This window comes from Macrobrachium nipponense, chromosome 17, assembly GCF_015104395.2.
Source record: "Macrobrachium nipponense isolate FS-2020 chromosome 17, ASM1510439v2, whole genome shotgun sequence".
In the NCBI taxonomy this organism is placed as follows: Eukaryota; Metazoa; Arthropoda; class Malacostraca; order Decapoda; family Palaemonidae; genus Macrobrachium; species Macrobrachium nipponense.
Window position 1 is genome coordinate 31,412,948 of NC_087210.1, and position 27,935 is coordinate 31,440,882.

General features: G+C 44.0%; 1 protein-coding gene and 1 long non-coding RNA gene across 2 annotated transcripts in view; both read left to right on the forward strand.

Annotated features, from left to right (window-relative positions):
- The window catches only part of LOC135195870 (NBAS subunit of NRZ tethering complex-like), a 227,704-nt gene that overhangs the window by 76,198 nt on the left and 123,571 nt on the right, over positions 1-27,935 (forward strand). The gene's annotated exons all lie outside the window — the stretch shown is intronic.
- The window catches only part of LOC135196020 (uncharacterized), a 40,695-nt gene continuing 16,650 nt past the window's right edge, over positions 3,891-27,935 (forward strand). Inside the window, exons 1-3 of the long non-coding RNA XR_010310277.1 lie at positions 3,891-4,027; positions 4,579-4,717; positions 20,348-20,434. This is a non-coding gene — a long non-coding RNA (uncharacterized LOC135196020). The remainder of the gene's footprint in view (positions 4,028-4,578; positions 4,718-20,347; positions 20,435-27,935) is intronic.

Below are 27,935 nucleotides of genomic sequence, written 5' to 3' on the forward strand. Positions count from 1 at the left end.
TTAGATTAAGGATGACCGCTAGGGGCGCTGCTGTCCGTGGCGTCCCCTAGTAGTAGTAGTAGCGGCCGCATCGCCCGTTAGTATCAGGTCTCTCTTGTGGGGATTCTGATTGGAAGGTCTAATTGGTGAATGTCTCGTGGTAGTGTTCTCACTCGCCCCTATTCTCATACCGACACTTCTTTTTAAGAGTGAGCGAGTCAGTTTTACTGACATTTTCTTAATTTTGTTTTTCTCTGGTAATTTTAGATTAATTTTGCCTAGAAAGAATGATATTAAGGATCCTTTCATAGGGCGACACGAGCCAATCACCCAGAAATAGATTTTTCCTTCGTCAAAATCCCTTTTTTGTTAGACCTGTAATATAACAAAAACAAAATAGTCATTAACTTTGAGTTTTTGTGAGACTACAGAACATTACCTTTTATGCAAGAGCTTTCCTTGGGCAAGCAGGAAAGGGTTGTTGAAACTTGGTAACAAAAGTTGATAAGTGATGGGGTGCTGCTGACTCGCCTATCTGCAGCTTGTCACTTTTTCTTTGGCTGTGGGCAAATCAGAAGTCAGAAAGTCACTGGGAAGTTGACATCTCAGCAAAGGACGTTACACAATAGCATCAACAACCTGAAGACTTGGGCCTTTAGGCCTTCACTCCACTAGTCTGCAAGCAGGGAACACTCACTCACTCACTCCTACCTCTGTGAGGCAGCCACAGACCTCCTCCTCTAGGCGGAGTAGATTCAAGTCTAGATCATTCTTCGCTTTGTTCACAGAAAATTGAATGTCTTAGCAGACGCATTAAGTCGCTCCCATCAGGTCCTGCCGATGTAGTGGACCCTGGACTCCCAAGTCTGCCTTGATCTATGGAGGTTATGGGGCAAATCTCCCATAGACCTCTTTGCTTCTTCAAAGTACAACTGTCTGCTGCTCTTTTGCTCCCCAGTCCTAGATCCTCTCACTTGGGTGACAGACGCAGTGTTACACTATTGGATTGGACAGGACTGGATGTCTGTGCATTTCCTCAATTTGGACTATAATCAGAGAAAGGGTACTCGAATTTTCTTCTCATCAGAATGTTTCAATGACTTGTGGCCCCATTCTGGCCCAGGAAGGAGTGGTTTTTGTATCTTCTTCATCTTCTAGTGGACTTCCCCAGGCTATGTCCTCAAAGACAGTTGCTGCTCAAACAGCCCCACTTCTTCAGATTCCATCAAGGGATGTCTGCTCTCACCCTGACAGGATTCAGACTGTCAGAAGCCATGTCAGAATGAAAGGAGTTTCATGTCAGACTGCAGAAGTTATTGCTAGATGCAGGTGAGCTTATTCTAGCAAGCTCTATCAGTGTAAGTGGACAATTTTCAGTATATGGTGCAGCCAAAATCACGTCTCTTCTTTTGAAACGTCTGTAAACCAAATAGCGGACTTTTTGCTTTTACTGAGGAATACTACCAGGAAGTTACCTTTTGCCATGATTAGAGGTTACAGATCTATGCTTAGTTCAGTGTTTAAGCAGAGAGGTCTAGATCTGTCCTCTAATCAAGATATGAGAGACCTCATTAGATCCTTTGAAACTTCCAAGCTAGGAAAGTCCAGTGTAGTCTCCTGGACTTTGGATGTGGTTTTGAAGTGGTCATCGAGTTCCTCCTCTGAACCTTTATGGTCTTCCTCATTCAGGAGCCTTAAAAAAGAAAACTGTTTTTAGTAGCATTAGCCATGGCTAAACAAGTTAGTGAAATCCAAGCGATGGACAAGAAGGTTTGATTTGTGTAATGGGATGCAGTCTGCTCTCTCTCTCTTGGTTTCCTCGCCAAGAATGTGGATGTGTCTAAGCCCTGGCCCCCCACCTTTGTCATTAAGAACTTAATGGACATTCGTGGGCCAAAGGAAGAGAGGAGAGGCTTCTGTGTCCCGTGAGGGCTCTGAGATACTATCTCCATAGGACAGAGAAGATCTGAGGACCCTCAGATATAATCTGTGGTGCTCTGTGAGGAACCCTTCACATCCCCTCTCAAAGAATGCCTTCTCATTTTTCCTGAGAAGCCTGATTGCAGAAGTTCACAGATCCAGGAGGACACTCTTCCACATCTTGAAGTAAAAGCTCATGAGGTTCGAGCTGTCACCACGTCTCTAGCTTACTGCTATAACATGTCATTGTCTTTGATTCTACAGTCAACTTTTTAGAGGTTCAAGTTGGTTTTTGCCTCACGTTATTGTAAGTATGTTGAAACCATTTCGAAAACTGTAGCACGTTAGGGCTTTTATCTGTGGCTGGCATGGTGTTCGGAAAGGAAGCTTAGGGGCTAACTGTTCCTCTACTGTCTACTTGCCTTGTTGTAAGTTTTTTTTTAGTCTATAGGCATCAGGGGGTACAATGTACCCAGAGTACCCTCTGGTTTTAGTTTAGTGGTTGGGATGTTGGTTTTTAATCCTAGTGTAGGTTCCAACCTCCTTTCAGTGTGGAATCAGTTATGTAATTGCTTGGTAAGTCACTATGTAAAATTATTTTTATGATAAAGTTTTACATAGGTACGTACTTAACAACAAGCAATTACATAATCAGAGCCCTCCCTCCTCTTCACAGATGGACATTATGGCTCAACGAATTGATAGATCTCTGCTTAGTTGTACCTCCTGATCCCAAAAGTGGGCAGGTCCTGTTCACCTACACGTGGTGGTAACGCAACCGCAAATTTGAATTTTGGACGGCTGTGGTAGGAACCTTTCAACTATGCAATTGTTTGGTATATACGTATGTGTACAACTTTATTTTATCATAAAAATATTTTCATTTACAATCTTGGGTTCACTTTCGTATCTCTGCCCCTTCTCCAGTTGAAATTAGGCTGGTTTTTTTTCTTTTGCTTCTTTATCCTTGGTTTTTATTTCTTTGTTTATTTAATAAGTTCTCCAAATTCCTCCTTTGATAAAGTGTATTAATTGTCTTCAGAGTGTACCTCTACTTCTGATCACAGAGGAAGTGAAAGAGCACACTGACTAGTCCTTCAATTCTGACTTCTCATGCTACCTGACGGACTTCCTAATTTCTCCATCAGTTCCAGGGAAACTTCTAGTCTTTTAAGACTTTATTCCATAGAGGCATGAAATACATATGCCTGAAGGTTTTTTGTTCCAATTATACCTCTACAAGTTAGAAAATGCCATTGCATTTGTTGTGGTGAATGATCTTGGCATTCCATTAGGGACTGAATCAATGTCTTTTTGGATGGGATCAGACACCAGGCTGGTGTTTGGCCTTAGCACACAGGATATTATCCTGGTCAAGAGGCTGCAACGATTATTTTCATATATTGATAGATTTTTGTCTGTTATGAGGACTTTGAATTCCAGCCCCTTATCTCTCAAGTATACTTTCACTTCAAGAAGTAACTGTGGCAAAACCATTCTTTGCCAGAGCACAGGTAATGGTTCTTCCAAGAGAGAGAGAGAGAGAGAGAGAGAGAGAGAGAGAGAGAGAGAGAGAGAGAGAGAGAGAGAGAGAGAGAGAGAGAGTAAATTGTTATACATAAAGCAATTTTTAAGTCTTGGGGAAAATAAAAGGTTAGGTTGTTCCATCATTTCATATGTAGCTAGGGTCATGATGGTTGTCTTCTAAATGTGTACGGGCACTTGTTTTTGTTGTGGTTACTTAAACAGAACATCATAACTATGAGTTACATTGTTTTAGTTTTATGGCATAAATAATCTAAAAATGATTTAGTCTGTACTTTATACTATTTATATAGAGATGTGCATAGTTTATGTATACATACATAAATACTCTGTACTACATTGTATTTTTATAAAAAAATTTGTATCTGCTCATTGACTAGCTTATGTGTTGGATTTATTTTCAAGATCATCTCTATGAAGAAGACATGATATCTAAATTTTTCCAGACTTGTTGGTGGCGGATCTGGATGGCAGCTTGGAGTTGGAGCTCAAGGAGCAGTTGTTGTCATAGTCCAGGCATCATCTTTGGAGATCCGAGCAAAGAAAGATGACTTTGCTTCTGTAGTTGGAAAGAATGTAAACTGTATGTCATATTTTATTTGACATTGTTGCATGCTATTTTTGTTGAGTTAAGACTTATCATACAAATTTTTTGTCCTTCAAAAATAAATTAATGCATTTACAAAAGGAAAGTCCATGGTTCTAACTTGTCTTGGCTAGATAAAAACATGGTCTTGTTTGATTTACTACTGAAAAAGAACATGATAAGAAATAAAAAGTACTATTGGCAGTACGTACTTTTATTTTAATGGAAATAAAAACTGAGAATTTTTTTATGCCTTTTTTGCGCAGCTATTCAGTTTTATCCTGTTATTACAGTATTTTTAAAGTATTTTTCACACTTAACATTCAAAAATAATACGTGTTGATGTGAATAATTTGCTCTTGCAAGATTTTTATAGAGTTTGCACCTTCCTTTCTCATTGCTGCATATAGAATAATTAGATATTGAGTTTTATATACTATTTGTTTTTCACCAAATTCAGATTTAATGATCAGAGAAAGATTTGAATATTTATATATCTGAGTTTTTAAAGGTTTAGTGCATAATAATGTGTGAAATTCTTTTTGTAGTGTATGCAGATCCATTTCCATCATGGAGAAGAGTTGCTTGGTCAGCAGATTGCTCAATGGTTGGAGTTGCTTATAGTTCTGGTGCTGTAGAAATCTTCAACACACTTGGTACATCTATCTTCACTATTTATCCCCCAAGGTATTCAAGCTACCTCTTTCAATTCTTAAACTTATTTTTCTAAAGCCAGTACAGTATTTTAATTGCAATATTTGGAAAATTCCCTGAGATGTAGATGATGTGTTTTTAACTTGAGAAAAGTCATTCCAAGATAAAAATTTAGTATAACATCCCCATCAGTCATGTAAATACACATGTGGGTCACTATAATCCTCAGTCACCGTCTTTCATTAAAGAAGGATTTGTTCCGACACGTTATACAAACCATCGGTCCTTTACATAAGGAATTACTTTTAGCGCCAGCTGGACCATTTGTAAGATTTAATAACAAGGTAGTTAGGCAGTAACTGCTTGTCAGATGGTCGGGAGTGCCAGCCAACTGAATGTAAACATTCCACTTTGCCTTCGACCGCCATCGGGTGCAGACGTGTGGTGACCTCTGCCCACTTCTGTCGTGAGATCGTTGATGTTCTTTTTGGCTTTTAGCCTTTATTCTTGTGTAGTAGTGTGTACAACTGTGAGTATTTCTTTTGTTTTTGGTATTGCAAGATGCAATCCCATGAATCAGATAACCCCTCGTGCCCCCCATCCAACTGGAGAGTGTGCCCTGGAGTGGGGAAGGGGACTGAAATGTGGTGCGTTCCAATCCAGTGAACTGGTGGATCCTCATGCCGAGGGCGTGAATGCAATCAAGATTTGACTTATGATTGTTGTATCTCTTGGTTAGAGGAGCAGTGGGAGCGGTATGAGAAGAGGAAGAAGCCGCGGAAGTCAGCCTAGGTGTCGTCGGAAAGCTCACCCTCAACACCTCTGTTTGGTGATGGACACATCGTCTTCTTTCCTCCCCCCTCGTCAGCTCCCTCATATGGCTCTCTCGCCTTCGGGGGATATGTGTCTCTCTGCCTCTTCACTCGATCTGTCGAGTGCAAAGGAGGGAGGGAGACATCCCGACCTATAGTTGTAGTTGGGGTCTTCTGTCTGCTCAGGGGGGGGGATCTTTCTCCTGCTGAGCGAACAGGAGAACCCCCCCCCCCCCCCCCCCACCCCCCCCCCCCCCCCCCCATTAACCCGACTGTTCCTTCCTCAGGTGTGTCTGCCTCGGCGGATGGGGATCTGCAGCAGGTGTGGCAATGGCTGAGTCATCCTGGCACTCTGAGTATCCAGGGACTCCTTCACCATCTGACTGCAGTCCTGGTTACACACAGGGTGGAGTCGAGGACGACCACTACGGTCTCAACCCTGGGGTACGCAGCACCACCTCATGGTTTACACCCAGCATGTGATGATGGTCACCTCCATGGCTGCGGTGCAGGCCCCGTTGCCACGCGTCCCAAGAGGAAGTATATTCCTCCCCCTCCCCCAGGTTTTGTTGTCCTCGCCCCAGTGCCTGACTTCGAGTGCCCGAAGAGCTCACCATTGGATCTTCCACCTGTTGCCGTCGCCATGCCTGCTGCCCCTGTTCCTGGCCCATGGGGGAAAAGGTGCTTGCGCTGCTTTCTTCAGTTTCTCCTGCCAGGTGGAGCTGGGCCCCGCTGCCCCTGCAGCCAGCTCCAGCCTGGATGGGAGACCTGTCTGCTGTCCTGAGGAAGCTGGCGAAGAAGAAGTCAAAGAAGAAGAGGAAGGTGTCGTCATCATCTTCTTCATCTTCGTCTTCGTCGTCATCTTCTGCTGCCTCTTCCCCATCTACTTCCAAGACCCCCCAGCTGAGGAAGAACAAGGTGCCCCCCCCTCCCCACACCCCAAGAAGTCTAGCACAGAGACTTTTAAGGGTCTTTCTCGCTCCGGTGAGACGGGTGGGCCTTGCGCTGGTCCTCCCGTTCCTTCAGGAACGGGGCCCGTCTCTCCTTCCTCAGGGAAGAGAAAGACGGGGACCGTGGAGGTACCAGCCACTGCTGGTACCTCTGCCCCTGACTCTAGAGGCTCCACCTCTGGACTGGGAACCGTCTCGGCCAGCAGGTCGGACAAGCTGCTTCCTCCTTCTCTGCCTCGTCAGCGGCGTTTCTATGTGCCTTCGACAAACCGTTGCCGACCAAGCAGGTTGTCCCGGAGTTAGCTCGCCTAACTCCGGGAGTGCCTCTTCAGCACCTGCTGTCAAAGAACCTCTGGTTCTCGCAGCAAGTGGCATTGGCCTTGGAATCCAATGCCATGGCAGCTTTCCAGACTGTCTCCTGGCTGGATCTGTGTTCCCTCACAGTATCCAGAGTTGCAGCCTCCTCGGCGTTTGGGAGACTTTGCCAGTCTGGAGGTAGGGCCATTTCCTACCTCGCCCACTAGACGGCCAACCTGTGGGCCAACCTGGTTTTGAGGAGGAGGGATGCAGTCCTAACTTGTGTAACCAGGGCGGCTGGTCATGAGGTAACGTTGTGTCTGAGGAAAGGACCGTCGCGGGGTTCCTCCTCTCTCTTCTCCAGAGAGATGGTGGACGCTGCGGTGGAAAAGCATAGAGCGGAGGACAGCTATTGCTCAGTATACTCTGCAGTTCCGAAGACTTCTGGGCAGTTTCGCTCAACTGTGGCTAAGCCTCGGAGCTTAGCTAGCGCTTCCTCCTCTCCTCTAAGATGTTAGTACCGTCGAGGGTAGCGCAAGGAAAAACCCAGCCTCCCTCTTTCGCTTTGAGAGGTGAGCGTCAGCCCTCCTCTCAAGCCTCCTCCTCTCACGGGAAAGGGGGTAAGTGGAAGGGAAAGAGAGAGAAACACTAGTGACAGCGTTCCCCCTCACCTGCTGCCAGAAGTTGGGGGGGTGCCTGGCGAGCCATTGGGCAACTTGACAGCACTACGGAGCCGAGACTTGGTTAGTGGATGTCCTTCGGAAGGAATATCTACTTCCCGTCGAGTCGAGGCCACCCCTCACTTCACGTCTGGTCCATCTTTGAACATACGTTCCCAGTTCTACCAGGGACGTAGCACTGACTCAAGAAGTGCAGACCATGCTGAGCAAAGGAGCTGTGGAAATCATACGAGATCAGTCACCGGGGTTCTACAGCCAACTTTTCCTGGTGGAGAAGTTTACGGAGGGCTGGAGACCGGTGATAGATCTCTTTCCTTTGAACTGATTCGTTCGCCAGACTCGGTTCACGATGGAAACTGCACACTCAGTGCTCGATTCTATCAGGGTGAACGATTTCCTGCTTTCGGTGGACCTGAAGGATGCATATTTCCAAATACTTATCCATCAGTCCTTCAGAAAGTATCACTTGAGCGAACACACTCTTAGGTTGTATGTTTTCGTGCTCCATGTTCCTACTGAATAATACAAGAAGATCAAAATGTAAACAAGAGTCAGAGACCTTTCAAAATGATCATTTATATGCCATCGTCTTTTTTTACGTTTCTAATTATCTAAATTCAGCATTTTTATCATTTTCCGCATTTTTCTACGAAATTTTGTCTCGTTTATCGTATGTTTCCTCGGTTTTCGTACACTTGGAAACGCTCCATTCGGGGCCCAGCGCATGACTGGGCCCCGTATCGAGCACCCAAACAAAGTATATCATCTTCTGTCATTTGCTTCTGTGTTCATTGTTTTTGTGTTTTTTGTGCTTTTTCATTCGAGTGCAACTGCTTAATAAGCCATCATGGAGCCAAAGAAAGTTTCAAGTGGTAGCCCTTGTGTAAAAAAGGCGAGAAACCCAATAGAATTTAAGAAAGAACCTGTTACAAAGTGTTGGAGGAAGTTGCATTCTGATCTCGGTGAGAAAATGCTACAACAAGCGCCACTGTTAGTGAATTTAAGGCTAGCAGAGGCTGGTTTGAAAAATTCTGAAAACAACTGGGCATACATAAGGACAAGTTTGCAAAGTGGAGTTGTAAGAAATTTTGTGGAGAATTATCATTCTGACAAAGAAGTTGTAATCCATGTCTCCAACATGTTTAATGACAGTATCATGTTTAATTTTAGGCAAATTTTCAAGAACGCCAGAAACAAATGTCTCTGGACACTTTTGCTGTGCGATAGGGGTCCAGAAACTCTCAAGCTGTCCTAGGGCCAGTAAAAAATGAAGAGAACCCCAGATAAGTCCTTGATACCTGAAGTCCTTCTGGAGGGAGAGTCCCCTTCCAAACAATAACCTCTCCTCCTCCCTCTCCCCTCCTCTCCGTCTTCAATACTCTAACAAGTGTTTACCTTAAAGGTAAGAGCGATGTTAAATGTTCATTTATTCCTTTCATCAGTCATTTATATTTATTTCTTATTGTTTTCTGTATGTAAAACTGTTTATTCCCAATAAAATGTATTTTTTGTTAATATTTTTGGGGGGTCTGGATCGCATTAATTGTATTTACATTATTCCTTATGGGAATTATTGTTTCAGTTTTCGTGGGAGGTTCAGGAACTGATTATTTACAAAAACCGAGGTTCCACAATACAAATGTTTGCAAATTACAGTGGGCCCCCCGTATTCGCGTTCTCCGGATTCGTGGACTCACACACTCGCAGATTTCTTTAGGGAACATTTCCCTGCATTATGCGCGGAAAATTCGCGCATTCGCTGTATTTTTCTATGAGAAATATCCACAAATTCCTGGTTTTTTTTATCAATTTCATCATAAAATGCACTTTTTGTGATAAAACTATTAAAAAAACCAAGTATGAAAATTTTTAGTTTTAACTAACAAAATCGGCTGTTTTTGGCGTTTTTATTGGGGTTCCAAACATTTGCGGGTTCTAACTATTCACTGGGGTGTCTGGTACGCATCCCCCACGAATACGGGGGGACCACTTTATCTCTAATATAATAAAAGTAAAATACTAAAGAACAAAAATTAGTTGGGCCGTCTCTCCCTGAAGAGGCAATATCCTTTTGGGAGACGGGCCAGCATACTCATAACGCAAGCAATGATGAAGCAGAGGAAAGGGCACATCTACTGCAATTGCATCTGTCCCAAAGAAGGTCAACATGGGAAACAAGGTAGGCCTTCTAAAAAAGGGATTTTGACGAAGGAAAAATCTATTTCTGGGTGATTGGCTCGTGTCGCCCTATGAAAGATCCTTAATATCATTCTTTCTAGGTAAAATTAGCCTAAAATTACCAGAGAAAAACAAAATTAAGAAAATGTCAGTAAAACTGACTCGCTCACTCTTAAAAAGAAGTGTCGGTATGATAATAGGGGCGAGTGTGGAACACTACCACGAGACAAACACCAATTAGAACTTCCTATCAGAATCCCCCCAAGAGAGAGCTGATACCAACGGGCGATGCAGCCTCTACTACTACTACTAGAGGACGCCACGGACAGCAGCGCCCCTAGCGGACATCCTTAAATAAAACAACTAAATACATCTTGTCCTGCAAGGGGGGGAAACAAACCATAAAAAAGGGGGGGTTTCATAGGGCGACACGAGCCAATCACCCAGAAATAGATTTTTCGCCTTCGTCAAAATTCCCTTTTCCCTTTTCTGGGCTCAGCTCGTGTCGGCCTATGAAAGAGTACCAGAGAAACAGACAAGATGGGAAAAAAGGGACAATGAAAAACAGCGTAAAATGATGGATATAATATAAGTAAATCAATTACAGCATACAAACTAAGCACTTAAACTAACTTATACTAAAGAGTAAAATAATAGAACGTTAGTAATCTTAAAGTACTTAAATGGTAATTACAGTAAATTACAGTGATGCATGTAATATAAACAAAAGGGGATTTACTTAACAAAATTACAAAATATACAAACTCATGTGTCCTACCCTAGCATAAAAATAAGGGTAGATACACTGAAATCCATCATTAATACAATACAGTAGACCCTTGACTCACGAACGCATTGACCCACGTACAACTCGATCCCCGACCAAAATTATAGGTAAAATTTCACCCTTGACCTACGAACTAACTTTGAGATACGAACAAAAAAAATGCGGAAAATAAAAATTCTGTTTGGGTCATGAACTAATTTGAGACGTGAACATTTGAAAAATGCTGGAAATTTCTGGAAAATAACAATTCACTTTGTTTCACAAACTAATTTTTAGAACACAAACATTTGAAAAATGCGGCGAAATCGCCCAGCACACGTGAGAGCGTTTGAGTTGCCATGGGAACAGCCATCCTCCAGCCGCCCACGCACGGCGTCACCCACGCATCGCTCTTTGTCTCATCTCATGGTGTACAAGACGTTCGTCAATTCGCTTAGCATTTTTTGCGCTAAAACTTGTGATTTTCTTCATAATGGGCCCTAAGAAAGTGAAGAGTGGTGGTGAAAGTAAGAAAGTGAAGAGTGATGGTGAGAAGAGGGTGCAGAGGAAGATAACCATTGAAATAAAGAAAGAAATTATAGAAAAGTTTGAACGTGGTGTTCGCGTGACCGATATCGCAAGTGAGTACAAGATGGCCAAGTCGACAATTTCGACAATTTTGAAAAACAAGGATGCCATTAAAGCAGCAGGAGCAACTTGCTCGGGAGCAATCAACTGACGAAGAGGAGGCTGGGGAGGAAGTTACAGATGTCAGCAGTGATGTGATAAAAGCCGCATTGGAAAAGTGGAATGATGTCCAGTGCTTCCTTGAATTGTATCATCCGGACAAAATTGTTACGAACAGGATCGTGAATATGCTCAATGAAAATTTAATGAGCCATTTCAGAAAAGTTATGCAAGGAAGGAAAAGGCAACAGACATTGGATAAGTTTGTGATTAAACGTTCACCAAAAAAACCTAGAAGAGTTGAATCTCCGGAACGAGATCTCCCCGACCTGGATGGGGGAGGGTCTCCTTCCGCACAATAACCTCCTCCCCACCCACCACCCTCCTCTTCTCTTGTCCGTCAAGCCAGAAGTCTCGCCAGTCATAGTAAGTGTTCACTTTACAAACATTTTTATAGTGTTAGTTTACCATTTTAAATTATATTATTAGATATATTAAGGTTTTTTACACTGAATTTTACATTATCGTGTAAAATAAGGCAAAATATACATAATATATATTGGTTCGTAGGGGTCGAGAACAAATTAATATTATTCCCATTAAACCTTATGGGGAAATTAGCTCCGAGTCACGAACAATTTGGAACACGACCAAGGTCTAGGAACGGATTGTGTTCGTGAGTCAAGGGTCTACTGTAATTGCAAAATATACAAACATATTGTGTCCTACCCTAGCATAAAAATAAGGGTAGGTACACTGAAGTTCATCATAAATACAAAAATGGTGAATATATACAAACATATTGTGTCCTACCCTAGCATAAAAATAAGGGTAGGTACACTGAAGTACATTATCAGTACAAGTGTGGGTGTCCCTAGCAAAAAAATAAGGGACAATCCACTATATGATTCAACGGCTAAGGCTATGATATTCGAGTAGCCTGGCGATAGGGTGAGGCATGTTGGTTGATGTAGGTAGAAAGGAGACCTGGATCTATACTACAACTACTATACAGTATCAGGGGAAACTATGTTTCCTGCTGCTTACTGCTGAAAACTTTAAAGATTCCAAGGACTTTAAATAATGCCGTTTAAAGACTGTCGGGGATTTCCATCCAGTATACTTTTTAAGATCCTCAAAATTCATATGTTGAAAATAATTAATCGAGGTGGCTACTCCTCTGATATCATGTGCCTTTGGGAATGATTCAGGGTTGGCTTGCTTAATGAAGTAAAGGATTTGTTGTCTAATACCTTTTACTGACAAGGTACCACCTTTTTCTCTCATGAAGAGAGCACCTGAGGATCTTGAAGAAGTACGAGATAGAAAGGCTCTAAGAGTTGATACTGGGCAGAGAGAAGGATCCTGTGGAAGTGGGATAACCTTCCAAGGAGCCCACCTTGCAAGAGGATCCTCATTTTTAGCTAAAAAACTACGATCCGGAGCAAGTAGAACTTCTCCTGATGGGAGGAATTCCACATGACCCGCATCCCTGGATAGAGCCGACAGTTCTGAAATTCTAGCTCCTGAGGCTAGGCTTAATAAGAATAATGTCTTCCTCAGGAGCATTATGAATGTACAAGCTGAGTAGTCAGTATCTGAAGCTAGTTTGAGGACATCATTTAAGAACCATGAAACTGTAGTAGGCCTCTGAGAAGGTCTAAGTCTAGCACAGGCTTTGGGGATAGATGTGAAATAAGAATCAGTCAGATCTATCTGAAAACCTACTTGAAAGATTTTCTTCAAAGCCGACTTATGAGTGGTAATAGTGCTAGCTGCTAAACCTTTTTCAAACAAGGATCTGAAAAAGGATATAGCCAGGTTAACTGTCATGGTTGTAGTGTTCGATTCTTTCAAGAAAGATGCTAATTTTTTGACAGCTGAGTCATATTGTCTAATGGTTGACTCTCTCTTATCTGATTCCAGGAAGAGAATATTCTGTGGATCAATATCAGCATCTTTATTAGCCGCAAACTTCATGAAGTCCATAAAGTTAGGGTCTGGAGAATTCCTGAGGAAGCGAACACAGTCCTCATTTGTACTGATTGTGATAGCTTGGGATTGGGGATCCGTTGAGGTCGGAGACCCAATTCCAGAAGGAGAGGATACCAGTTGCTCTTGGGCCAGTCCGGAGCAATCAGAGCTACTATCCCTTTGAAAGACCTTAGTTTGCTTAGGACCTTCAAGAGAAGATTCACTGGAGGAAAAATATAAATTCTCCTCCACTGATTCCAATCCAACGACAGGGCGTCCGTGGCATAAGCCAGAGGATCCAGGTTGGGGGCCACATAGCAAGGTAGCTTGTGGTTCGCTTGTGAGGCGAAGAGATCCACTTGAAGACCTGGGACTCTCCGGCCTACCCACTGGAATGACCCGTCGTCCAGAGACCACTCTGATTCCAGAGGAACTGACCGGGACAGGGCGTCTGCTATCACATTCCTTACTCCTGCCAGGTGAGTGGCAGACAGATGCCATTTGTGCTTGTTTGCTAGAGCAAAGATGGCTATCATGACATGATTCACATGCTTGGATTTGGACCCTCCTCTGTTGATGCAATGAACTACTACTGCACTGTCCAAAACTAGCCTTAGATGAGACTTCTTCGGGGAAGCAGTCTCTTCAGTGTAAGAAATACTGCCATTGCTTCCAACACGTTTATGTGGAGCTGGCGAAATTGAACTGACCAAGTCCCCTGAACTTGTTTGAACTGAGAGTATCCCCCCCAGCCGGACAGAGATGCATCCGTGTGAATTGTTAACACTGGGAGGGGATATTGAAGGGGTACTTTCTTGGCTAAGTTCTTTACTTTTGACCAAGGCCGTAGTTGGTTGCGGAGGACCTGAGGGATTACTGACAACTTGTCTCGATATTTGGAGTTTGCTCTTGACCGCCAAATTCGATTTATATCTTTCAGCCTTGCTTTCAGAAGGATATCCGTCACCGAAGCAAACTGAAGAGACCCTAGGATTCTCTCCTGGTTTCTTCTTGACGTTTGCTTGCATTTGAGAAATTGTCTGACAGATTTTGCTATTTCCTTCCGTTTGGCCACTGGAATTGACAGATTGTGGGAAGACAAATCCCATTGGATTCCTAGCCACTGAAAACGAGATTCCGGAGTAAGTCTGGATTTCGTTTTGTTTATCTGAAACCCCAGATGTTCCAGAAAGTGAACTACCTTTTTGGTGGCTTTGAGACATTCCTCGACTGTTGGTGCCCAGATCAACCAATCATCGAGGTATGCTGCTACCATGATTCCCTGAGCTCTCAATTGTTGAACAACCACTTCTGCTAGTTTTGTGAATACCCTGGGGGCTACATTCAGACCGAAGGGCATCACTTTGAATGAGAATGTTTGATTTCCTAGCCTGAATCCTAGGAATGGGCGGAAGTGCCTGGCTATAGGGATATGATAGTATGCGTCTGTAAGATCGATGGAGCATGTGACGGCTCCACGCGGAAGTAAGGTCCTTACTTGCGAGAGGGTAAGCATCTTGAACTTGTCGCAACGAATGAAAGAGTTAGCTTTGACAAGTCTAAGATTACCCTTCTTTTTGTTGAGCCTTTCTTTGGCACGCTGAATAAGCGACCTTGAAATTTTAGATGTTTGACTCTCGCAATAGCTCCTTTCTGAAGGAGTTCTTCCGCGTAATCTGTCAATTCCTTTGACGGTATCTGATGGAATGATTTGATTGGAGGAGGATCTTTGATCCAACTCCAGCCCAATCCTTTGGACACTATGCTCTGTGCCCAATTGCTGAACCCCCACCTGTGGCGGAAGAGGAACAGCCTCCCTCCTACCTGGGGAGCCTCATTGTTGATGGGCGGGTTTGGCCACCACGCCCTCCTCTGAACTGTCTGCTCCTCGTACCCCTTCCTGCGCCACGTTGACGAAAGTAACCTCTCGCCCTACCTCTCGGCTGAGTGTAGCCTTGAGCCTCATATGCAGGGTTGAAGGCCGGCGAGATAGCGTAGGAAGTGGATGGCTGTGGATTGCGAGGGCAACAGGAGGATAGGCTGGTTCTGCTTTGAACTGGCAGGTTGTCCCTGTTGGGTAACCGGGACCGCCTGCACAAATTGCTGCTGTTGCTGGAGTTTTTTATATGGCTGGAACCTCTTACCAGCCTTCTTTTGTTTCTTGCCAGCAGTGGGAACGGATTCCTGTTTCCTCTTTGAGGAAATACCCCACCTAGCTCTAAGGCTCTGGTTGAGCCTAGCAGCTTCATGGTGTACCTCGTTCACCGCGGACTCTGGGAAGAGATCCGCTCCCCACATGCTAGCGGCCAAGAGTCTATTAGGCTCATGCCTAATGGTACACTCCTGTAGGACATGCTTCCGGCAGTTCCTCCTAGCCTGGAAGAAGTCAAAAGCGTCCGTTAGAACCGTCTGGAACTGAGATTTCGCCAGAATCTTGAACAGCGGTTCCGTAGCATAAGAGAGGGCAGCCATTTCCGTGATTATAAGGGAATTGAGGGACCTGCCAAACCTGGTTCGCGCATCAAACTCTGCCTGGATTAGGGAATCCGGCAGCCTTGGTAGTTTCTCGCCGAACTGGTCCATGGCGCAGTCCGGTTTTGAGCTTACCAAGCGTGAACGTAGCTGGCAAGTTCTCCCACAATTCTCCGAAGGCCGGGAAGAGCGGAGAAGTAGACTCCGCCTCCCTCAACTGTGGGATGGGCTCATCCTTGAGGACTGCTGAAGGGACTTCTCCACTAATTTCGTAGCGAACGGAAGAGAAACCTCCTCTTCCGTCGCGAAAATAGTGAAGGGACTCTTGTAGGCCTGGAGTTTGGTGTTCGTACACTCCCAGTCCTCAAGGCAGTGAACCCATTCCCGCTGAGCGTGATCTCTACTATACAAGACCGACTCCTTAGAGATCTTGTCTTCCCTCGTCAGAGCCGTTGGCGTCAGCCTAGCATAGCCGATGAAAGGCTGCGTCAGACCGGAGGGTAAAACTCGAAGTCCTCAATCCTTCGAGTTCCACACTCCGAGATAGAGATCATTCCATCTTTGAATGGAGCGTAGGCAGCTACTCTCCATGGGTTCTCCATAGAGAAAGCTGGCAAAGAGTCATAAGGCGGGAGTTGAAGAATCCCAGTGCTTGACGCTGGGGAGACTGGGGTGGGGGAGGAACCTGAGATAGCCCAGCTACTCGGTCCTCATTTTCTCTCATTCTGTTAGAGAGATCCTGGATTGATTGGCCAGATTGAGACAGAGTGTTTGACAACTGTGCAAACATCTGCTCGAACCGTGACCCCAGTGCAGAGATTTGCGAGCCTACCAGCACGCCCACCTGTTCCATCACCCCTGCTGAAAAAGCAGAGGGATCAAAGGTGCTAGTACCTGCTACCCCTACCGGCGTAGCCGGAGTGGAAGCGGTGGAGGCGGGAGAAGGCAGTGACTCGGCGGGTCGGGAGCGCGAGCCTTCTCCTTCGAAGCCTTGCCTTCTGGAGCTCTTTGGGTGAGAAGAGCTCGGCCTTGCTTTCACCGCATCGGCATAGGAAGTCGACGACTTCTTAGCCGAAGAAGACGAAGACGACTTCTTAGAAGTCGTCTTGGCTAGAGTCTTCGGTTCTCTCTGTCCCTTCGCCTTTGGGGTACAGAGAGAGCGGGTAGGGATCTCAGATCCCACAAAGCCTTGGAATGAAGCACTAGAAGAGGGGACAGGAGAAGATCCAGAAGCACCCAAGGAAGGACCTTGGGCGCCCGACACACCTACCTCTACCAACAAATCCTCCACCCCTACCGCCATAGGCTCGATGTTCAGGTCCAGGGCAGCGACGTCCGGGACCGACTCCTGGGAGGCTACGACGTCAAAGGATTGCTGGAGGTCATGCTGGATGGAGGCTATCAGCGGGGCAGCGGACAAGGGGTCAACGTAGCCCGTCGACTTGCCGGGTGGAAGATCTGGACGGCCAGCTTCTTATCAAGAATGTAGGGCTGGCCTTTGGCGGCGTTCTTCCCGAAGCCGCCCACCCACGCTTTCAGGGTGGCGAGGGCGACTTCCCTCACACCGGTAGCCTGAAAGAAAGGCGAGATTAGCTGCCAATGGTGGAACAGGGTTAACAAACTTACGACTAAAAGTTGTTAGTAAAATGATAAGTAAGCCTATAACGGACTTACCCCATCTCCCAGCTGACCGACCAGGTCGTAGCAGATGGCGCAGGCTTCAGGGTGCCAGACGATCGTCTCGTTGTAGGACGTGGCACAGGGGGCGTGAGACCTACACTCATCATGTCCACAGGGGTCGAACAGCGTCGTGTTACACGCTAGGGACCTGCCTCGGCAGTTGGTAGCCTGTAAGTGGAAAAGTACATGAGTACCAAGTAAACACTTACAGTCTAAACAGATGCTCCCGCTGGTGCCGGAGCGATAAAGTTAGAATAAACCAGAGCCCCGCCAAAATACGTGTGGTAACCAGGTTGGTATCCTAGGCTATGGCTCCGCTGATGGCGGAGACACAAAAGGAAACCAACCAGGAGTGGTGGTAATGGAAACCACGACGGAAAATAGCGGGGATGGTAGATAATAATAATAATAATACACAATTCATTGTAAAATATTGTACAATTAGGGTATATCCTTAAAATAATAATAATAAAACAAACCTCTCTCCACCCGTCTACTAGAAGAGTGCGTAGGTAAGAAGTAAGCTCCCTTCCGGTAGCGGGGGAGAGATATAAGGATATAGTAGGCAAGCAACCGACCACTAGTAGTGCCCGCCCCGCCCGCTAGCGGAGCCAGTAACCTATACCAAAGGTGCCCCGGCTGCGACGGAAGGCTCCTTTCGTATAGCAAGGGGGGTGGCTGAGCAACTGGGGAGGGGGGGGGGGGAGGGGGGGTCTCGGCAAAACACGGCGGGAGCGAGAGAGGGGGGAGGGATGGCCTACTCCTCCCCGCCTCACCGACTACCCGCATGGAGACCCTGAACCTCATGAGTGGTCGCCCTATACCCCCCGCTGGGAGGAACCCCTGGCCACCTCCGAGAAGGAGAGAGAGAAGGCGACTGAGGTTGTCAAGACAACCAAGGGGTCCCCCAGCTCCTCCCTATACCAGAAAGGGAGGGTAGGGGCAGGGTAAGGTGCGATGGAACACGTGACCGCAAGTGGCCTAGGCCGCGAGCAACACAACCGTGAGAGGGCCACGTGAACCAAGCTGAACCAATATAAGGAACAAGCACCTAGGCTAGCCTAACACCCTAAATAGAATAAATATGTACATCGAAAAGATGGAAGAGACACTTTTAGTAAAAGAGAAAGAAGCCCAGGAGGAGGCAGACTGTTCCAAGAAACAGAAGCCTACTCGGAGCCAGCGATAGCCGATGAAGAGCAAGAGCCGGGATGCTGGGCCGGAATAAAAATAAATTAATAATAAGTAGCCCTAAATACCGAACTAAGAGAATGGTAGAAGGGCTAAACTAGCTAGAACTCGATGTAAAACAATGAACGTGATAAAGTAAGCCCATAAGTATAAGAAGTCCCAGTATGGAGGACCGGGAATTCTTACGAGGCAGCATGGCCGCCACGAGACAACCGGGGAACCGTATATGACCTATTAAGAGGAAAATACTGGTACCCGGAAGATAAAAAAGTGGTAAAATATTACTTATGAGTTACTTAACTTAGCCGTGGCAATTGCAGAGCGTTCCATCGTAGAAAATAAGGATAAATCCTGAGATAGTGCAACACAAGGAAAAATGCGTCTTGTACGAAGCGCTAAAATTTAAGGATGTCCGCTAGGGGCGCTGCTGTCCGTGGCGTCCTCTAGTAGTAGTAGTAGAGGCTGCATCGCCCGTTGGTATCAGCTCTCTCTTGGGGGGATTCTGATAGGAAGTTCTAATTGGTGTTTGTCTCGTGGTAGTGTTCCACACTCGCCCCTATTATCATACCGACACTTCTTTTTAAGAGTGAGCGAGTCAGTTTTACTGACATTTTCTTAATTTTGTTTTTCTCTGGTAATTTTAGGCTAATTTTACCTAGAAAGAATGATATTAAGGATCTTTCATAGGGCGACACGAGCTGAGCCCAGAAATGTTGATATCCATGGAATTCTGGGCTGAATAAATATGAAACAATGCACAGGTTTCTATTAAAAAAAACCACCTTGGGAAAGGAGAGGAAAGCGAAAGACAACTCTCCAAGGCGGTTGAAGAAAAACTGATGTGTCACAAGGTTCCCCATCCCATTTGAGACAGACACTGTTTTAAGGAATGGCTCTGTTCACTGGAAACTGAACATAAAACTGGATCTAATCTCACCAGCTGTTCAATTGCTCTGTCAGTTGCCAATACTGACTTTTCTCCGTTGAAGTCAGTGAGAGATTTCTCAGGTGAAAAGGGACAAAACCCACTCACTCAATCCCATCTACCAAATTGCAAGTAGTAAAAATAAGAAGAAAAGAAACATTAAATTATGTAACCACTAAATACAAAACAGTATGGCTTCAAAATTGTCTATTCTCCCCAACCTAATAACAAAAGCATCAGACATTCAATCGTACAATCCCAACCTTTTTATGCTACCACAATGGTGTAGACTTTTTAGGGGAGCCGGGTGGTATGTACTGTGTACCTGGAGTACCAATCAGTTTTTAATGGTTGGTTGGTGATTTTAATTAATGTGGTGTAGTTTACATTGTTGTTTTTTCTGGTTGTATATTGTGGTACTGCACCCTGGGCAAGGGCAACTTTTTTATGTTTTGTCAGCCATCGGAATTGTCCTTTACTGCCAAGTCCCAACTAAAGCAGTAGATGCTCCACAGCTATACGCACTGCCATGCCTCTATACAGTAAGATGAGCGCCAACTAGAGGCAGTATTTTCCTGCAGCAGCTCTCGTATCAGGTAAGGAAATGACAAGCATTATATCAATGCTAGTCATTTTTCTATTCTCAAATTCATTACCATTTGTAATGTTTTGGGGTAGATAGTATGTCCATGCATCCCACCTCCTATTAACGTGGGATTCAGCTGTGTTATTGCTACTTGGTAAGTTACTTTTATAAAAATTACATTTTTACGAAACAATGAATTTTTATATATAGTACTTTCCAAGTAGCCCTCCCTCCTCCCCTTGCATGAAATAAGGGCATAAACAAATTGAAACTCTTTGCTAAGTTGTTCCTAGCTTTCCCTTGAAAGTGGGCAGGGCAAGTCACTTACCCAAAACGAAATGGCGCAACTCGTTTATTTAAAAACTTTAGCTGCTGAGTGATTGTTACTAATAGCTATGCAATTACCTCGTAAATATGCATGAAACTATTTTATCATAATAATGTAGAATTTGGTATAACCTACAGATTCCGTGAAGGAGTAACCCAGCTTGACACCAGCAATGCCCTTGCAGCACTTCTCTTCTGTGATATTAGAACTCAGAAAATCAAATGGTAATGTATTCTCTTATGGCCTTTAGTTTGATAGCTTATAGGGTGTAAGTGATTTTAGTTGTTATTACCATAAATTTTTATAGGGTTGAGTACAGTAGTATCTTGAATTCATTTATCATCACTAAATTACAATATTAATTTTGGCAGCTTCAGGTTTTTGATGTTCCTCAATATATTTTATAGAAATTTAAATAAATCATTACTTGGCAGAGTTATGTCCATTACTAATTACTCTACAAACCTTACAAACCTCATATTCTACACTACACTTTACCAAATGGTATAACATTTGAAGTTTGTGTTTGTAGACATTTTTGTTATTTGAGCTCTGATATGCTCCCATATAGACCAGTAAATTTGATATGCTAGTGCCACATATGCTAAATTTCCAGTTATATAGTGCAGTGTAGGATAATAAGTAAAATAAAAGATTTTCTTAGGCAGACAAAATTACTTGATTTGACAGCAGTTACTGAATATTGTTATAGTAATACAACATATTCAGATAGATACATATTTGAATCGATATTGATGATGTGTAAAGCAGCAGCTTGCTTTACCAAGTTTTGACTATCAGCAGTTAATTTTTTTTTGTGAGAGATTCAATGAAGACAGTGATACTGTGAAAAGTTCATGTAGAGTAGTAGTAAAAACAAACCCATCATTCATATTCAGCCCATGTGTGGTCTTCAAATATCCCAGACACTGCATTAATTTCTCTATGAAACAGAAGAGCAGTAGGCCATAGACCTTCAGGTACTCACCGTACACATGCCTCAGTGTTTGTACGTATCTGCAGAGCTATTAATAGCTGAGAGCAGAATTTTTTGTTTTACTGTTTCATTAGTATTTCTTTAATTCCATCCTTTCATCCTTTTCAGTGATAATTTTTCCATTAATGTACCTTAATCTTGTTTCCCTGTGTAATTGTGCTGTGCTGTATTTGAGTGAAAAGTGTTAATATCTGTGCTCTTATGAATCATTTGTTATCACTCCTCTTACTCTTACACGACTACTTTTGCACAACGTATACATGACACTACCTTTGTATAATATGTATATGCTGTTGTTTTCCTGCATGGGATTTTGTATATCAGTTTGCTGCCCAGGCCTGAATCTTCCAATTGAACTGTTTCAGGATTTTTACACTAAAGATGGTTTTCCTCTTGGTGTTGGCTCCTTTAAGGTAGGTCAGACATTATCAGGATTGGAGTTTTGTAGAATTTTCATTTGCACCTGAATGTGTGGTAAAGACCAAAAATCCAGGAATGAAAGACCATTCCACAGTACCCTTTACCTCCACTAGTACTGAAGAGAATGTTTCTCCTTAACCTAATAAGAGCACATTGCTATTACTTAGGAAGAATCAGAGATTCCAGAAGCATCACCTATAGGCTATTGCTTTTTACAGGTTTGTCTGAGAAACTGACCTTGAACTAATTCAGTCATGTCTTTTAAAAACTTAATGCAATTTGACTCTTGGCAAAGCAAAGCACAAAAGATGTCTGGATTACAAGATCAGGTTTCTCTCTGGTTCTCCATTTCTTAAGTATAATGTGCTTTCCTCTATCATATATATAATTTACTTCATATTTTAATTACATTTGTTTTTACAGAAATAAAAATCATTGCTTTTTACATACATGAGCTGGAGAGGTCAGTGAATTTGGTGATAAGTTGTTAACTGGTAGTTAAAGGGTGGCTGAGTTGGGTAATACCCTTACTCCCCTTACACTACTGGTCACCTTTTATTTGGTTGCTAGGGAGGGTGATGTTTCACTGCACTCTCTCTCTTCCTACTGTTATTGAATGATGATGAGTAGTTTGATTCATTTTCTTGGTTGAATTTTTGTTTTTGCTAATATTATTTTTCCTTTGTGGCAGAGGAAAAAACATAACACCACTGCAAGGGGTATGGGTGTCCTTTTTGGGACTTCATGTCACCCATGATCCCACAGGTGCTGTTCTTTTATTTTGGGGGAAGGTGTGCACCTGTTCTTAGTGAACACGCCTCTGGTGGCATTATTGAATCTTCTGGTTCCTTCTTCTCTCCCTCCTTTACTATTTTCCTGTCTGCTGGTAGTGTTTACTACCATGGGAAGGGTGGGTGGTGTTTAGTACTTTTAAATGTGAAGGAGTCCTATCACTTACTCTCTTCTTATGATGACCCTGCTGTTGGGTTTGGTGCCCCTAGTTAGGTCTTGTCCCCTGCCGCAGCATTCACCTTTTACTATGGAGCTCTCTCTTTCTTCCTTCTGCTACTGCATCTGCAACTGCTTCCATAGCTTCCAGTAGCAGACCTCCCCCCATTTAGTTTTTTCTATGTTGGGATCTTTGATTCCTGCCTTGACCTTCCCTTCAGCATCCTAAACCAGCAGGACCCAAGAGAGGAAAGGAAAGAAGCATTCCTGGTGCTCGCCTTTGTCCTCTTCTTCCTTGTTGTTGAACTTTTCTTCTTCCTCCTCTTCATCCTCAACTTCTCCTCTCTCCTTATTTGTAGGAGAGGGGGCGAAGTCTTGGTCTTTGGTGCTTGATTGTTTAGCCTCTGGCAGAATAGATGTTCCTATTCCATTTAGACAGGAGGACTGCTCCTGACTCTTTCAAGCATAATCCTTCAGGACCACCACTGGATGAGCTTTCACGTTCTGCTCATGCTGTGCGTACTTAATCTCAGGACTGTATACATGTGGTTGCTTGGAACAACCCCTTGCCCTCTTGCCTCCAGTAAGACACATCTGGATGTATGTGCACTGACCATTTGCTCAGTGTGAGTTCTTTGGTCCATGTGGGCACAGACAGGAGGATAGGCCCTGCCCCTTGTCTCTTTTAGGGCATATTTGGGAGAGTCAGCACATTCATGTTCCTCGGCACATTCATGTTGTCTGGAGCATCTGTGTGCTGAGTGCACTCATTCTGGGCTCTTCCTCCTCTCTTGTGTAGGATTTGCTGAATGTATGGGAGGTGTGTGTGTGTGTGTGAAACAGGCTTTGTGTGTGCTTGTTCATTTGTACCTTCTACCAGCTTGGGCTTTACAGATTATAAGGGACACTATTCAAATGGTGTTCACAAAGTAGCTAAACACTTAGTTTTGGTTAAGCCTTCTCTGTGTAATGTTGCAAGAAAATCTGCTCTTCTCAAATAAAGACAAGGAGTCCAATTTTCTTTGCCTTAGAAGGGAAGGCAATATTTCAAGCCCTTTTGTCCTTCTATTTCAGCCATTGCTAGTGAGAGAAGAAAAGGAAAATTGGAGAAAGGGGGTCACTGAGAGTGGCAAGTCCCTTTCCTCCACTGCCATGAGTAGCAAGTTGCCTGTCTCACCATTGGGCTGTGTAGCAGACTCTTGAAGCAAAGCCATCATTAGTATCAGTCCTTCATGACAGATTCAGAATTCCTCCCTTATTTTAAACACATATTTTGTTCCATCCATACCTTCTGGCTTCATCAGAGTCTCTGGTCTCCTATCAGCAGAGATGGAGATGATGAAGGAGAAGGGCACACACAAATTGTAGAGTGCCAGTCTCTGGGTTTCTACATGGTTTAGAAAGCAGCTGGTGACCAGGGATGTAATCAATCTCTGTCCACCAATCAAGTTTGTCCTCCAATCTCATTTCATGGTGGAAATAGTGCATTTGGTACTGGAGCCCATCATGGAGGATGACTTCATGCTTTTGATAGACCTGAAGGATGAGTAAGCTCAAGTACCCATTTATCAGGACCCTCAGCAGTTCCTCTGCTTTTTCCGCGTGGGGATCATATATTAGCTCAAGGTTCTGAGTTTTGGTGTGGTGATGGCCTCATGTTTTTACCTTGGTGTAAGCAGTGGTGAGAGCCTTATCTTCAGACTCTCCAGTGAACATGTTCAGGAAGGTAATGACACACTTCCCGGCCCAGCAGGAACAATCAGCTCAGTAATGGCAGGTGGTTCCAGGTCACCAGTTACTTGTGCTTTTGCCTCATGGGTAGAACCCCCTATGCTTAATTCATTGGCAACTACAGCAAAACTGTCTGCTCTTTGGGATCTCACTTCTCAGCTCTTGCCTCTTGAATTGAGATGTCAGGGAGGATCCAGCATGGTTGATAGATGGCAGGAACCTCTTAGCAGGAGTTTCAATGAACTTACCTCCTCAGGAAATGCCTGTCCTTGGATGCATCCAAGGACAGTGTGGTGCACATCTGAAATGTGAATTTTTCTCAGAAATGTGGTTGAAGGACTCACCTCCTTTGCATAAGATTGGTGCTAGAAATGCAAGCATTATGGCTAGTGTTAGAAGCATTTGAGGAGCAGTTGGCAGGTCACTCAATATTGCTGATGGGTGACAATACAAATGTAGTGGTGTATGTTAACAAACAGGGAAGATGGTCTCTCTTCCTCTGCACATCCATGAGTGATCAGTTTGCCATGCTTCAAGCTGTCAGTCTGGTATATTCTTGGCCAGAGGAATGTCCTGGCAGACCAACTCAGTCTAAAGGGTCAGTTTGTAGGGACAGAGTGGTCTCTACAACTTTGCTTAGAAGGAAGGCTGTTCAAGCCTGGGGAGCCTCTGGTCAAGGTGCTGAGAGAGATCTTTTTGTGGTGATACTTCTGAAAGTGTGGCTGACACACGTTCGGAGGTATCACCAGACCCCATCCCAAAGTAGAACATCATTCACCCTTCACGTGGACTTTAGATAAGGGATCTTGTGTGAGAGAAGTTTTTCATAGGGCTGAGGGAGGTGTTATAGAAGAGGTGTCATACCACCTTTGTTGTTCTGCCATGAATTTGTAATAGGGAAAGTGGGCCATCTGTGATTGGTGTTTTAGAAGGAGTATCTCTCTTTTGGTGCATGTGGTCAGCTGATCGAAGACTTCCCCATCCACCTTCATTGAGACAGGCTCCTGTCAGTGCCCTCAGTAAAAGGCTATTGCTCACCCTTTTTCCCATGTCTTCAGACTGAAGGGAATTGATCTCTCCAATTCAGTGGAGTTATCCATGCTTTAAACAGCTTGCCCTCCTCTGGGGGTATGTCCTCTTGAGTGGGGTGGGATGTATCTGTCATGCTCTGTAGCCTAACCAGGACTCCTTTCAACCCCCTGGAACAAGCTTTGGATAGAAATCTTACCTTCAAGACTGTTTTTCTCTTGGCTTGGCCACAGCAGAAAGGCGTCTCATCTTGTTTAGCTCTCTGATGGATGTGGGGGTATCTCATTTACCTACATACCTGAGTTTGTGGCAAGAACTCAAAACTTGTCAGCTATTGATGATGGATTTGAGAATTTCTTAATTCCTCTTTCTGAAAATTCATTATACGTATTGGTGACCTGGATGAGTTGCTCTCATGCAAGGTACTGCATGAAAAGGTCAGCTTTCTGGGATTGTTGTTTAAGTGCCTTTTCGTAAGTACAGGCAAGTGCAGGAAGGTGTCCAGGAACACCCTTTCTTTCTGGCTTCATGAGGTGACCAGGGGAGTTTTTGACTCCCCTGAGGGGGATGTCTGCCTCCGTACTCATACAAGAGCCCGCTAAGCAGAGGCATTGGACTGTTCCTAGCCTTTTGTAAGAACACTTTTGTGCATCAGGTAATGAGCGTTTGTGTGTCTAGCATCAACGAACAACTGTTCTGAGTGGAAGGTGACTCTCACAGGTCCTTGGAAACCTTTTCCTTGGGACCTGTGGTAGTTGCTCAACAAGTTGTTCAGGCATCCTGCTCTGACTGGACAGAAAAGTATCTTGTTTGAGTACTTAAGCTTAGTGTAAGAGTGAGGGTGTGAATGGGCTGGGATGGGCCAAGGAAAAGCTTATTCTGGACCTGTTAGTACTTCTGGTTAATAGCCATTAAATTTTGTCAAACAGAGCTTTTAATAAGCTAAAAAATGAGCCATTGCTTGAATCTGTATGTAATCTCGTGTGTTTATAATTTAATTTGAAATTAGCGCCGAGGTACTTCAATGGAGAGCCCCATTTATCCAGGATTTGACTGTTTCCCATCTGGCGGATTAGTACCGATGACATAGTGTCGCCGTCGCCCCACAATAACAAGTGCAGCAAAGTATGCTTATTGTACTGTATTTGTCCTTGGTATTGTTCTCGTGTTTTAGGTCAATTGTCATTCAAATAGTGTCAATTATGCAAACTTGTATGGTATTTGGTTCTGCCTATACTTCTGGCAAGTGTCCAAAAGGCATATAATTCCAAAAGATTCCGTCAAATAGAGAGAAATCAAGTCGCTGGCTGAAGTTTCTTTGAAGGGAGGTTATCAGGACCATATCTTCCCAACAGATTTAAAAGATGACATTAGGAGCAGTTTATTAGGTATGGCTATGAAATTTATATAATATGCTTTGGGAACTTAATTTCCCTCTGAACAGACCATGGTACTGACGAAGATAGGTTGGCTATCTACCGCTATCTATACTATGGTGCCTCCACTTGTATGCATTTGAATTGAAATTTATTCTTGTCAATCGCCATATGCGTGGTGTGATGGGGTGAATGGCAGTTTTCTAAACGTGTGTGTGTGTGTCCATGAATTGATGAGGGGCTTCACTTAGTCCTTTTTAACTAGTTTAATTAATGGGGTTTTAGAATTTAGGGCTGTATGCCTAACTAGGCCTACTTCATGCTACTTCTTTATTTACTATTTCAATCATATATTTTCAGCTTACAAATACAAACCAAAAAGGATATTATTTAAAGATGCTTTGCCTTCAGGTTTTGTTTTTACAAAACAAAAAACCGAAAGAAATGTACGTGGTGACAACTTCTTTTGTCAACCTGTCGAAAGATCTCACCAGTCAGTAGAATCCCTGTCTCTTTACGGATGGAGACTATTAAGTATCTCCTCTGAGTAAGAGGATTTTCTCAGGAGGCAGTAGGACGTATGTCCAGTTACCTCAGAAAATCCTTATCAGCAATTTACCAGGGGAAATGGGTAGTTTACTGTGGTTGGTGTCGTCGATGGGGTTTCTCTCCGCTCAAAGCCTCTGTTCAGCGTATGGCAGATTTTTTTTTTATCTTCCTCAGGGATGAAAAAGGACTCTCTCTTTCTGCTGTCAGGGGCTACAGAGCAGCACTAGGTTTGGTGTTAAACATCTCTATCTTGGGTGATTTCCTTGTTGTTCAGGGGTTTTGAACAAACCTGTTCTCCAAGGGAACTCAAACCTCCTGCATGGCATGTTCCGCATGTCCTGAGAAGCCTCACTTGAGCTCCATTTGAGCCCTTGTGTCATTCATCAGACAGAGATCTGATGCTAAACACAGTTTTCCTGTTGGTCTTGGCTTCTTCGAAGAGAGTGGGGGAACTGCATGGCCTGAGTTATGATGTGAAACATACCAGTCAGTGGTTGGGGTCGGTGACCTTCGAGTTGGTCCCGGAATTTGTGGCCAAGACCCAAAATCCCTCAGTACATGATGACAGATTTGCCTCTTTTTCCATTCCATCATTGAATGACTTTGTGAACAATGTCCCACAGGAGCTTTTACTTTGTCCAGTCAGAGCCCTAAGATGTTACCTTAAAAGGACTC